The sequence below is a fragment of the Rhinopithecus roxellana genome, chromosome 7 (genome assembly GCF_007565055.1).
Source record: "Rhinopithecus roxellana isolate Shanxi Qingling chromosome 7, ASM756505v1, whole genome shotgun sequence".
Lineage (NCBI taxonomy): Eukaryota > Metazoa > Chordata > Mammalia > Primates > Cercopithecidae > Rhinopithecus > Rhinopithecus roxellana.
The window spans coordinates 137,044,522-137,057,191 of NC_044555.1; the positions used below are offsets into that span (position 1 = coordinate 137,044,522).

The 12,670-nt window shown below is 44.0% G+C and overlaps 1 protein-coding gene across 5 annotated transcripts in view; it reads right to left on the reverse strand.

Moving 5' to 3' along the window:
- Positions 1-12,670, reverse strand: part of CD99L2 (CD99 molecule like 2) — a 124,950-nt gene that overhangs the window by 66,591 nt on the left and 45,689 nt on the right. The gene's annotated exons all lie outside the window — the stretch shown is intronic.

Here is a 12,670-nt window from a genome sequence, read left to right on the forward strand (position 1 = left end):
TTTCACCTCAGCCTCCCAAGTAGCTAGGAATACAGACACATGCCACCATGCCTAACTTTTTTGTATTTTTTGTAGAGATGGGGTCTCACTATGTTGCCCAGGCTGGTCTCAAACTTCTGAGCTCAAGCAATCTGCCTGCCTCAGCCTCCCAAAGTGCTGGGATTACAGGTATAAGCCACCGCACCCAGTCAAGAACTCTGTGTATTAATAATAGACATTATTGGGACAACTGTTAAAACTTGGATGGGGTCTGAGGATTAAGTGGCAATAATGTATCAAGGTTAGTGTCCTGATTCAATGGCTGCATTGTAGATATGTAAGAAGATGTCCTTATTTGTAGGAAATGCACTCTAATATATTGGGGGTGGGGGTGATAAGGCATTAGGTAACCAGTTTACTCTCAAGTGGCTTGGTGGGAAAAAAAAAAAGTTCCTTGCACTGTACTTGCCAATTTTCTGAAAGTTTATAATTATTTCAACATTAAAAAATTAAAATATGCAAATACTTCAACCCAGCAGTTCCATTTCTAGGTACCTGTTACAGAAAAATACTAGAAACATGTACCCAAAGAAGTATAGACAAGGATGCTTATAACAGGAAAAAGAAATGGAAACAGCCCAAGTGTTCAGCAAAGATGAATGGTGAAATGAAATACGGTTCTTCCATACAATTCATGATTGTGCAGCTGTTAAAAAGAATGAGATAAGCCTATAATAGTGACACGCGAGAGATCTCCACAATACACTAATAAATAAAGCAAAGTGCAGAGAAGAATTTTTCCATTTGTGTGTGTGTATCCATATCTATATCCACAAACATCTTCTGGAAGTTTACACAGGGAAACTGGTAACAGTAGCTATGTTTAGGGAATGAGAATAATGGTCAGGGGAAGGGAGAGGGAGCATTTTACAATTAATTTAAACTCTTCTCTGCCTTTTTGTTTTCGATCCATGTACGTGTATTTCTCCTAAAAGTTCTGCATCAATCCCTCCAAAGCCATAAACCTACCATCTCACTGGGTCTTCCTTCAAATCTCTATCTCTGCTTCCTCACCCAAGAATTGCAAAAATAGGTTCCCTGAAATTACATCTTACACAATAATAAGACGTTTTTAGCCTCAGCCATTGCCCCTACCGCTTGCTGATATATCCTGCTACAAGTCATCAGGTAAATATGCTAAGAGGAACATAACACAGTGTTGTGCTATGTACCCATCCCTTGTTGACCTTGGATTCAACAGACTCAAACTATCTGTGGATAAAACCAATTTCAATCTAGATCCTGAGCTATTAAGATGTCTTCTAAGCCCACAAGCAAGCACAGCTGCTAAAATCAAGTTCAGAAGAAATATTCTCAGGAGATATAATGCACCTCAAAAGGGGCAAAACAGTGTCATGTTCTATACCCCTTCTATGCAATCTATTAACTGAGCTCAGTTTTGGATGCAGGCAGACCACAATCCTCTGTGTTAGTGACACAGACTAACCCTCTGGCACCAACACGCATTAGAAACAGCTGATTCACCACAGGCTCAATCCACAACCCCCAATCCCCGTATCTGGGCAGCCAGTATTCAAGTATTCAGCAGAAAATTACTTCCACTGCAGAGGGCCACCAAGAATTCCTTTTAATGTAAAAAGCACGTAATGAGCTGGTAATACTTGTCTGAAAATGTCCTTTGGAAATGTTGCCCATGGACTTGCGCATGTCCTTGAGAAGATTAATTTCATAAGAAAAGTGCTGTTTCTACCCACAGACACTCCAACAGCCAAAGTCTGTCCTGGAGTAGATTTTGTCCCTTTGGGAAGGCACACAAGCTTGACCTCAAGTTGCAATTTGACCCAACAGGACTGGCATCTAAAGCTAAGGCTAAGGGTGCACTTCAATAAAGGCTGTAAAACAAGGCACAGCTGCCCTTGTTAGAGAATGCCACCCTGAACTGGCTGTGATCCAGCACCTACCAATACCTGATTGAAACGTCTGATCCTTGAGAGAGACCATCTGATGGGCCCCTTAAGGAGCCTTTCATTTGGATTTGATTAATCATTCCCTCCTCTGTTGCTGCTATCCACTCCACTGAGTTCATCCTGAAAGCACAGCCATTCCAGTTAAGTGTTTTTGTGTGTCCTCTCTCTAGACTCGCCCCACTTAACATGGTAGCCACTAGCCACATGTGGCCGTTTAAATTAAAATTAGCGTTCGATAATTTTTAAAAATTCTGCTCCTTTACTGCACTAGCCACATTTCAACACTTCATAGCCATATGCAGCTGGTAACTACTGCGTTTGACAACACAGATAAAGAACATTTCCATCATCACAGACAGTTCCATAGGACAGTGCTGCTCTAGACAGTGAGCTGCCTGAAGCAGGGACTGGCACTTGGTAATCTCCATGCCAACACCACACACAGACCCGGCAGCAAGAAAGCATTTCCTAAAGGTGTGTTCATTTTGATTATCAAAACTCTGTCACCAGGAGACAGTACCTGATATTACTTTATGACAAAATCCATTTGGATTTCATGCCAAGAGCAAGCATTTCTGCAGAGGAATGTGCCTGCTGCCTGCTGCTGGATTAATAACTGTAGAGGCAACTGGGACCCCTGGCTGCCAAAGATTTCAGACACAAAGTAGGGATTCCAGCAGGGAGATTGGCACCTCTCAAGTGGCCAGTTACATCTATCTCCCCTGCTCTCTAAGGACGGTTTCTATGCTATACCTGTTTCCTTTGTACATGTAAGCAGTTTACAATTTGGGGGGAAGATGGGCCAGTATAAATTCTAAGTGAATGAATACTCACCTAAACTGCATCGGTTTTTTAATTTTAAAATCCTGACCCTTTTCTGGGCTGGACATGGTGGCTCACGCCTGTAATCCCAACACTTTGGGAGGCCGAGGCAGGCAGATCACAAGGTCAGGAGTTCAAGACCAGCCTGGCCAACATAGTGAAACCCCATCTCTACTGAAAATATACCCGTAATCCCAGCTACTTGGGAGACTGAGGCAGGAGAATCGCTTGAACCCAGGAGGCAGAGGTTGCAGTGAGCCAAGATCATGCCACTGCACTCCAGCCTGGGCAATGCAGCGAGACTCTGTCTCAAAATAATAATAATAATAATAATAATGATGATAAATAATAAAATCCTGACCCTTTTCTGTGGATGAGTAAGAAAGCATACCAGGGACATCTTAGTCTGGTAAATCATAGATGCATCATCTCAGGATTTTCCATTTCTCTGCCTTAATGGCATCTAAGTACTCACACTATCCCTACATTTGTCCAAGAAAGCCAGGACGCCACTCACCTGCTTGTCATCTGGGCTAGTGCCTGTATCTACACCACAACTTCAAGGGAACAGAGCTATTTATCAAAAAGGAAACCTACTTGATCAATGGTGAGACCATTAACAAATGCAAACAAGGTCCACTATAAGATGGACCAGAATCAAAGTTGGACCTGAGCGATTGAATCGTGACCCAGCAAATGTGACTGTGGCACAAGCCTCTAGATCACTTGGGTTCAAGGAGTAACACTCAAATCAGTCCCAGTAGATTGAGTCTGCTAATGGACGGGTGGGGAGCACAGCTTGATTCAACTTGATACAAGCCGTTTAATAAGAATGTTTCACCATCATATGATAAAGACCTCACCTGATGCAGCTGCTTGTAAAGTCTTGCCTTTCCCCTGCCCTCCGGCAGGGGGGTGATTAATCAAAGGAAAGCCTGCAGGTCAGAAAAACAACTTCCCACCTCCCTGTCTACCATGGAAACATTCCTGGACACTGCTTGTGGAAAATCTATGCGACAAACTCACTGGTATGTATGGCCAATTTTACAAATGTCTCTTTGGTGAAAACAACTTCTCTCCCTTAACACAAACAAGTAGGTATCCCTCTCCCACCTTGTGCTAGAGAGGGTGGGGCCAAACCAAAAATGCTAGTTGTTAGTCCCCAGTTTCCCTGAATGTTTGCACCACTTTAACTCTTGTTACCTCAGTCTAGATTTGAACACATTTGTCTTGATGAATTTATGCTTTCACACCTCAAAGCATGCTGAGTAATTAATATCCTCTGGGCTTGCTAAGCACTGCAGCATTGCAAGTGAACATGAAAATGGCTTTCCTCTTATTCTGATTACTAAATGGATTTAGCTATTGCCACCTGAGCTCCAAATAATTTCATGAATAAATTTAAATCACTCCCAGAGAGGACAATAATGACATGAAGCATTTCAGTCCACAACAGCCACCGCCACCAATCCACCTGCAGTGGCCATAAGAAGTCTGACCCCGGCACTGACAGGGCACGCCTCCTCTAGTTACCCACTATGGGAAGGAAAACATGCTAAATAAGGGGTCACTGAGATGCAAGCGCCATGTGTAAAAGTCCTAAAGTGCTTTTACATATTCCCAGGAAGTATCTAAGCGTCCGTATGTAGAAGGTTGCTTAATTTAAATGCAGGGGAGGAATTTTTTTTTTTTAAATAAATTGTGTAAGTCACTTTGTTGGTGAGTTTGTAATCGTAAGGCCAATTTCAATCTTCCTTTTCACACAGAAACGTAAATGTCTACTACAACAGTTGTTCACGAGGAAATCCCAAATGTGCTTCAGATGCCTGCAAGGATAACCTTTTCCAAGAAGTCAGAGCTGAGAGTTAGGGAACTACTTAGCAAAAGAAAAATGGAGTGGGCGCCAGGGGCTAGGGAGTGAAGGGAATGAAGACTGACTGCTAGAGGCTAAAGGGCATGGGGTTTCTTTTTCGGGTTGTGAAATGTTTTCTAGAACTAGATAGTGCTGATAGTTGCACAACATAATGAGTATATTAAACACAGAGTCATAGGCTTTAAAATGCTGAATTTTATGTTTTGTGAATGATGCCTCAATTTTTAAAAAATGGTGTAGTGTGTCTCCATATACTGTTCCTCGGACCTCAGAGATCAGATGTCAGAGATCAGAGATCAGCCCAAGAGCCACAGTGGTTAATCATTAGGTAGCAGACACAGAAACTGCCCCAAAGCCAGAAGATGCAAGGTCTTGTCCCAGACTGCCTGCCACTCACTGACTGGGGGTCCTAGAGCAATCACTTGATCCCATAGGAGTGACCTGTTCCCCATACGTAAAATGAAAGTGTCATACCTGATTACTCCTCCTCCCATGGTATAAGGTGGATGGCATGATAGAAATAAAACTAGCAAAGACAAATAAGGTGCTGTCATGATGTGTCACGAGGCTTAGGGTCCCATGATAGCCCTATGACAAGTGGCACATTGCTCTCAGGGCCACAGTGTCTGTGAAGCAGTGCAAGATACTAAGTGCTTTGTTAACTGGGTGTGGTGGCTCGTGCCTGTAATCCTAGCACTTTGGGAGACTGAGGCGGGCAGATTACCTGAGCTCAGGAGTTCAAGACCAGCCAGGGCAACATGGCGAAACCCTGTCTCTACTAAAAATACAAAAAAATAGCCAGGCATGGTGGCACGTGCCTATAATCCCAGCTACTTGGGAGGCTAAGGCAGGAGAATCGCTTGAACCCGGAAGGCGGGGGTTGCAGTGAGCCAAGATTGTGCCACTGCACTCCAGCCTAGGCGACAGTGCGAGACCCTATCTCAAAAAATAACAAATAATAAAAATAATTTAAAAATAAAAATAAAAGATACTACATCCTTTGCAAAAGGTGACACTGCTGGTATCATACACAGAATTGGGGCCAAGGTTTCCAAACTCTGGTCAAAGGCTGTTCTAGGGCAACACATGAGGATATCAGCGCTGGTGACCAGCTTTGGAGCCAAACAGGCAGGATGCAGACACCAGCTCTGCCACTTAGCAGGAGAAACACCTTGTGCAAGGGACTTGACAGCGCTATACCTCACTTTCCTCAGCTATAAAATGGAGATAACAATAGACCCTATTGAGTCAATGTTAGGATCAAATAATCATTATATATAAAGCATTTAGCACAATATGTGACATAGGAATTCCTCAAATGTTAACTAATATTATCATTAAATTTGGTATTAAGTAGAATCTACTAGTAAGTAGAAGGTCTTCAATAAATATGCATGAGTAAATGGCTCATAAGAGACTCATTAAAATGTTCAAAAGCTTAATGGATGAAGAGAGAACAAAGCCACACTCTAAACTCACCCAGTGTTTGATGAGCCTTTAGATTCTACTGATGTGACATAGTTTGGGAAACTGAGGCACAAGAATGTAAGTGATCTGGACAAGGCCACCCCAAATCAGTCTGTTGATTAATAACAAATGCACATGGTATTGCCTTCCCCTGAAGGCAGCATAAACACCAATGGATCCTGTGTACTTTCTTAGGTCAGGTAAGAATCTATGTCTAGTTGGTGTTGCATGGATGAACATTTCCAAATCAGAGCCAGGCAGAGTGGAACAGGATCTCAGAAATCATCAAGATTTTCAGTCTTGCCATCTGGCCAGGCCAATGCAGAGGGAGAAAGGCACTGAGCACAAGGCATCTCCTCCCATGTATCCCCAACCCAGGCCTTTGTCCTCAATTCCAATCCTGCAGGTCCTGCTATCCAGGAGAGATTTCCATAGCACCTCCAAGAAAGCATGTCCTGAATTGGACTCTGTCTTTCCTTGTGCTAGTAATCCTCATCCAGCTATCCTTGTGCTAGCAATACCCAGTCTTAACTACTGTTGTGTTGTAGCAAGTTTTGACATTGGGAAGTGTGAGTCTACCAACTTTGTGCTTGTTTTTCAAGTTTGTTTGGCTATTTTGGGTCCCTTAAATTTCTGTATGAATTTTAGGATCAGCTTGTCAATTTCTGCAAAAAGACAGCTGGGATTCTGATAGGGATTGTGTTGAATCTGTAGTTCAATTTGGGAAGTATCATTCCATCTATTTTTAAACATGCTCAAATCTCTCCCATTTTAACTAGAAAACCCTCTTTTGACTGTACATCCCCATATTGATACTGCTTTCTCTCCCACTCCTTCATAACCAAACTCATAAAATGACTATCTATCCTTGTTGTACCTGCTTGCTCCCTCTCGAATCACTCCTCAATGTCCCACAGCCAGCTCCCACTCAGAATCCACAAAACCAACTGCCAAGGCCTGCCTCTCCAACCTAGACCCTTTTCCTGAGTTCCCTAAACTCATTCAGTTTCACTGAATGACACAGCCACCCACTGCGTTGTCCAAGCCACAAAGTTGTACACTGTCCTGACATCTTCTCCTTCATTCTCCACAGCCACCCTGTCACCAAGAACTGTCAGTTCCACCTCCACCACATGCACAAAGCCCACCACTTTTCCACTGCCACTACCAAGCCAGGCAGCGATCATCTTTCCCCCTGTACAACCACAAACACCATCCTCCTGCTCCTTCCAGGTCTATGCTCCATCCAATCCATTCTCCACACAGCAGGCAGGGAGTCCTCCTTTTTCCTTTTTAAACAAACTTCAAGGCACATCACTTCCCTGCTCAAAACTCCCAAAGACCTCCTCACTGCACTGAATATAAGTTCCACATGCCTAACTATGGCCTGCAGGCCCCCCTTGTACTATACCCCCCACAGTATTACATAAATTATATTATTTGTTTTCAAATAATGTGTGTCCACTGTGAAAATCTTAGAAAATGCAGAAAAGAAGAAATAAAATAACAGCAAGTGGTTAACAATATGGATGAACCTTGAAAACATTATGCTAAGTGTAATAAGTCAATCACAAGAAGGCAAATACTATATTCCCATTTTATGAGGTCCCTAGAGTAGTCAAATGCACAGAGATAGATAGCAGCATGATGACTGCCAGGGGCTGGGGAGAGTGGGAGATGGGAAATTGCTTAATGATTAGAGGTTCAGTTTTGCAAGATAAAAAAGTCATGGAGATGGGTTGTACAACAATGTGAATATCCTTAACACTACTAACTATACACTTAGAAATCATCTAAGATGGTGAGTATTATGTGGGTTCTTTTTGCATAATTAATTAAAAAAACAGCAAGTGATGCTTTTTAAAAATCAAACTTCAGAAAAACAAAGCCAATTATCACAAGGCATGTTAACTTCGGACAGAATCTGAAATATCATCTAATAGACCATCCCTAAAATGCAGCAAAGTAATCTCCAGTGTATAATAGCAGTTCTCAGCCAGGGAGGATGAGCTGACCAACCTCAGAAACCTCCTCCCCCTCAGAATTCACTGGGCTGGGGACCCAGCCATGTGCTTTGGAAGTGCATGCATTCATTCGAAGAGTCACGTTTTTGGAAAGTTTTTGTGTTGACCCCAAAACTGGCCAGTGGATTACCCTGGCACTACAAAGAATAAGTTTGTCCCCTGTTGTCGTATGATCCTTTAGACATGTGAATCCTGTGCTAAAGGTCACTGGCTACCTGCACCAGGAGATCTTGTCTCCCCGCCACAAACTCCACTTCAAACTTCCTCCCTTTGACTTGTGCAACTTTTCTCCATGAACTTGTCCATGTGCGTCATACTGCCAGGAAACAGCTTGCTCAAATTCCCTTCCCAAATATACCTAATGGCAGACTGTGGCCTCTATCAACAATCACACTCAAATTCAACACCTGTGTACACAGTCAGGCGACGAAGCCCCAACAGCCGTTAGCACTTCTGTGGTGCTTTGTAAACACTGACTAAGCAATCTGGTGAGCAGCGTCAAAACCAGAATGAGGCCAGGCAGCGTGGCTCATGACTGTAATCTTGGCACATTGGGAGGCCAAGGCAGGATGATTGCTTGAGCCCCAGGAGTCTGAGACCAGCCTGAAACACATGGTGAGACCTTGTCCATATAAAAATTTTTAAAAAATTAAAAATTAGCTGGGTGTGGTAGTACATGCCTGTAGTCCCAGTTACTTGGGAGGCTGAGGCAGGAAGATTGCTTGAGCCAGCCAGGGTGACAGGGTGAGACTCCATCTCTACAAAAAGTTTTTTTAAAATTAGCCAGGTGTGGTGGCATACACCTGTAGTCCCAGCTACTCGGGAGGCTGAGGTGGGAGGATTGCTTGAGCCCAGGAGGTTGAGGCTGCAGTGAGCCATGAGTGCACCACTGCGCTCCAGCCTGGGAGACAGAGGTTGACTCTGTCTCAAATTGAAACTATACAAAACAAAACACAGAATGAGCTAGACCTTGGATATCAGTACATCCTGCTCCATAACCTTCTGAAGCCAGCTTGTCACTGAAGCAGGCAATCAGTCTGGCTCATCCCACACCACAAATTTTCCAAGTGAGTAAGAACCCACTGATTCCTGCATCTGTAGAAAATGGGAGATAGGATATATGACAACTTCAAGGAACATTACTAGGCCCACATCTGCTTGATTTGGCCAACTAAATCCCTAAGCCATTTCTACAGAATATAAATTAAATAAGCATTTAATACTATGCAAAATAAAATTACAGCTATTCAGCTGACCTTTCCCCTTTTCCACTCTGTACTTGTGCCTGTTTACAAGCCCAGTGGGGAAGGTATGCCAAGAATATAGATGTTCTGAGGATACAACAAGCCAATTAAAACAACAAAACAAAGCAAAAAACTAGAAATGACATATCCTGCAAGTCTAGATTGTTGAACATGCCTGATCAGGTTGGAGAGGGAAGCAGGAGGAGCCCAAAGAAAGTCTCCTGTGTGTCCTAACGTGGAATCTAGCTTGCCTACTTTCTAAGCCACATTCCAGCCTACATGTGTCCCTTAAGACATGAACCAAGCCAGGTTTGGCAGCAGGTACCTCACCATTAAGGCCAGCTCAGCAGTGGCCATGCTCACCACTAAGAGCCCAGCAACTTAGTAGACCACGTTTATCCCCCAGTTTCACAGAACACATGCCCCTGACAGGGATCCCAAATTTTCCATCCCTACCTGGAACATGTAGGCACCAGCAGACGTGCACATAGAAACAAATATTATACCAGAGGGCTACTCATGTTGCAACAAAGTGATTTTCTTTTTTTTTTTTTTTTGAGACGGAGTCTTGCTCTGTTGCCCGGGCTGGAGTGCAGTGGCCGGATCTCAGCTCACTGCAAGCTCCGCCTCCCAGGTTCACGCCATTCTCCTGCCTCAGCCTCCGGAGTAGCTGGGACTACAGGCACCCGCCACATCGCCCAGCTAGTTTTTTTTTGTATTTTTAGTAGAGACGGGGTTTCACCGTGTTAGCCAGGATGGTCTCGATCTCCTGACCTCGCGATCCGCCCGTCTCGGCCTCCCAAAGTGCTGGGATTACAGGCTTGAGCCACCGCGCCCGGCCTAACACAGTGATTTTCACAGAGATAAATGTTGCAACAAAGTGACAGAAACACATTACAACAAAGTGATACTCCATAGAAACAAATGTTGCAACAAAGGATAATCTTATTTGTGTGAAGGACTAATATTTCCTATTCCATTTTATCTCATTAAATATGCTAGTTGCAACTCAACTATTTGCACAGGCCACTGATGGGTCGAGCCCCAGGTGCAACAACACTGTACAGATGCTGCCTAAGAAGTGACGTGTTTCTCATATCACAGCCAATCCAGGACTGAAGAAACTCTCTAACCAGGAGTATTTTTTTTCTTTTCTTTTTTTTTTTTTTTTTGAGACAAAGTCTTGCTCTGTCACCCAGGCTGGAGTGCAGTGGCGCGATCTCGGCTCACCACAACCTCTGCCTCCGGGGTTCAAGCGATTCCCCTGCCTCAGCCTCCCAAGAAGCTGGTATTACAGGCACGTGCCACTGCACCGAGTTAATTTTTTGTATTTTTAGTAGAGACAGGGTTTCACCATGTTGGTCAGGCTGGTCTTGAACTCCTGACCTCAGGTAATCCGCCTGCCTCGGCCTCCCAAAGTGCTAGGATTACAGGTGTGAGCCATCGCACCCGGCCTACCATGAGTATTTTCTAACCAAATGTGAGAGCCCTCCCCTCCAAGTCAAGACATCTGGATTCTTCGCTTGGTTCTGTGTCTTCGAACTTGGGCAAGTTGCTCCCATCTTCTTCCTCCATTTTCCCATTCTGTAGAAGGAAGGGATTGGATTAGATAATGTAGGACAACATCCACTTATTGAAGACCTAGCAAGGAGCAGCTGCCATGTCAGATGCATGGCATCAACACCTTAGTGCTTTGTGAGCTGGCATGGTGCTGATGAGCAGCCTCTTTCACCAATGAGGAGCTGAGGCTCAGATAGATGCAGCAGCATGGGGTCATGCAATTGGACAGGTCTAATTCCACCACACATGCCTGCCCCTAAGGTGCTCTAAAAGTAAAGTGCTATGATGAGACAGCTGTATTTTCTGTTGATGCTATAACAAATTCCCACATAGTGGCTCAAAACAGGACAATTTTATTACCATGCAGTTCCAGAGATCAGAAGTCTAAAATGGATGGCCTTGGGCTAAAACCAGGGCATCAGCAGGCTGTGTTCCTTCTGAAGCTTCCAATCCATTTCCTTGCCTTTGCCAGCTTCTGGAGGTCACCCGCATTCCTTACTTAGCTCACGGCTCTTTCTCCATTTTCAAAGCACATCACTCCAAACCCTGCTTCTACCATCACATCTGCTTCCCTCTTTGACATATCAGGCCCCCTGTGATCGCATTGGGCCCACTTGGATAATCCGGGACAATTTCCCATCTTAAGATCCATAACTTAGCCCTATTTGAAAGCCCCTTTTGCCATGTAACGTCACATATTCACAGGTCCTAGACATTAGGATGTAGACCTCTGAGCAGGGAGGCAGCATTAGTCTACTGACCACAACAGCCAATAACCATTATCTGTTTTACTGTTTCAAGCATTTAAATTGTTCACTACCGCTTAGATGAAAGAACTCTTCTCCACGTCGTTACTCCAGAGTGAAAACCCACTTTATGCTGGGTAGTTAAGGAAGGTGTGCCAGTGTGGCAAACTTACACTAAAAGGGGCCAACTCAGGAGTTATATAAGTGCATTTGGTCAAAATGACATTTTTAGAAGTTCACTCTGTTGTGTGGAGACTTGTTTGTAGGAGGCCAGTTGGGGAGCTGTGGTTGTTTTCCAAACCTGTAAGGACAATGGCTCAGCACAGGATGATAGCTCCCCATCACACCCTGAACCTCTGGACTTCACTTGGTTGCTAAACCTCAGCAGGCTCTATCCCGCCTCAGGGCCCTTGGGGTTCCCTCTGCCTGGAAGACTCCTCCCATCTCTTCCCTTCACTAATTCTGCTTGGGCACCTCAGACTCCTTTTCTTTTTGAACAGCTTTGTTGAAAGTGTGAAATTCAGCGATTTCTAGTATATTCACAATGTTGTGTAACTATCACCTATCATTTTCCAAAACATTTCCATCACCCCAAAGGGAAAACCCGGACTCATTAAGCAGTCCATCCTCCTCATCATCCCTCTCCCATCCCCCAGCACCACTAATCTCCTTTCTGTCTCTATGGATTTGCCTGCTCTGGACATCTCAGATGAATGGAATCATCCAATATGTGGTCTTCCATGACTGGCTTCTTTCACTCAGCATGTCTTCAAGCTGCATCCATGTTGGAGCATGGATCCGAATTTCCTTCTTCTTATGGCTGAATAACAGTCCGCTGAATGAGCAGACAAAATTTTGTTCATCCATCCATGAGGTGATGGTCATTTGGGGTTTTCTTTCACTTTTTGCTATAATTATACATAGTGCTCTGTGAACATGTACAGACGGGTTTTCAGTTTTCTTGGGT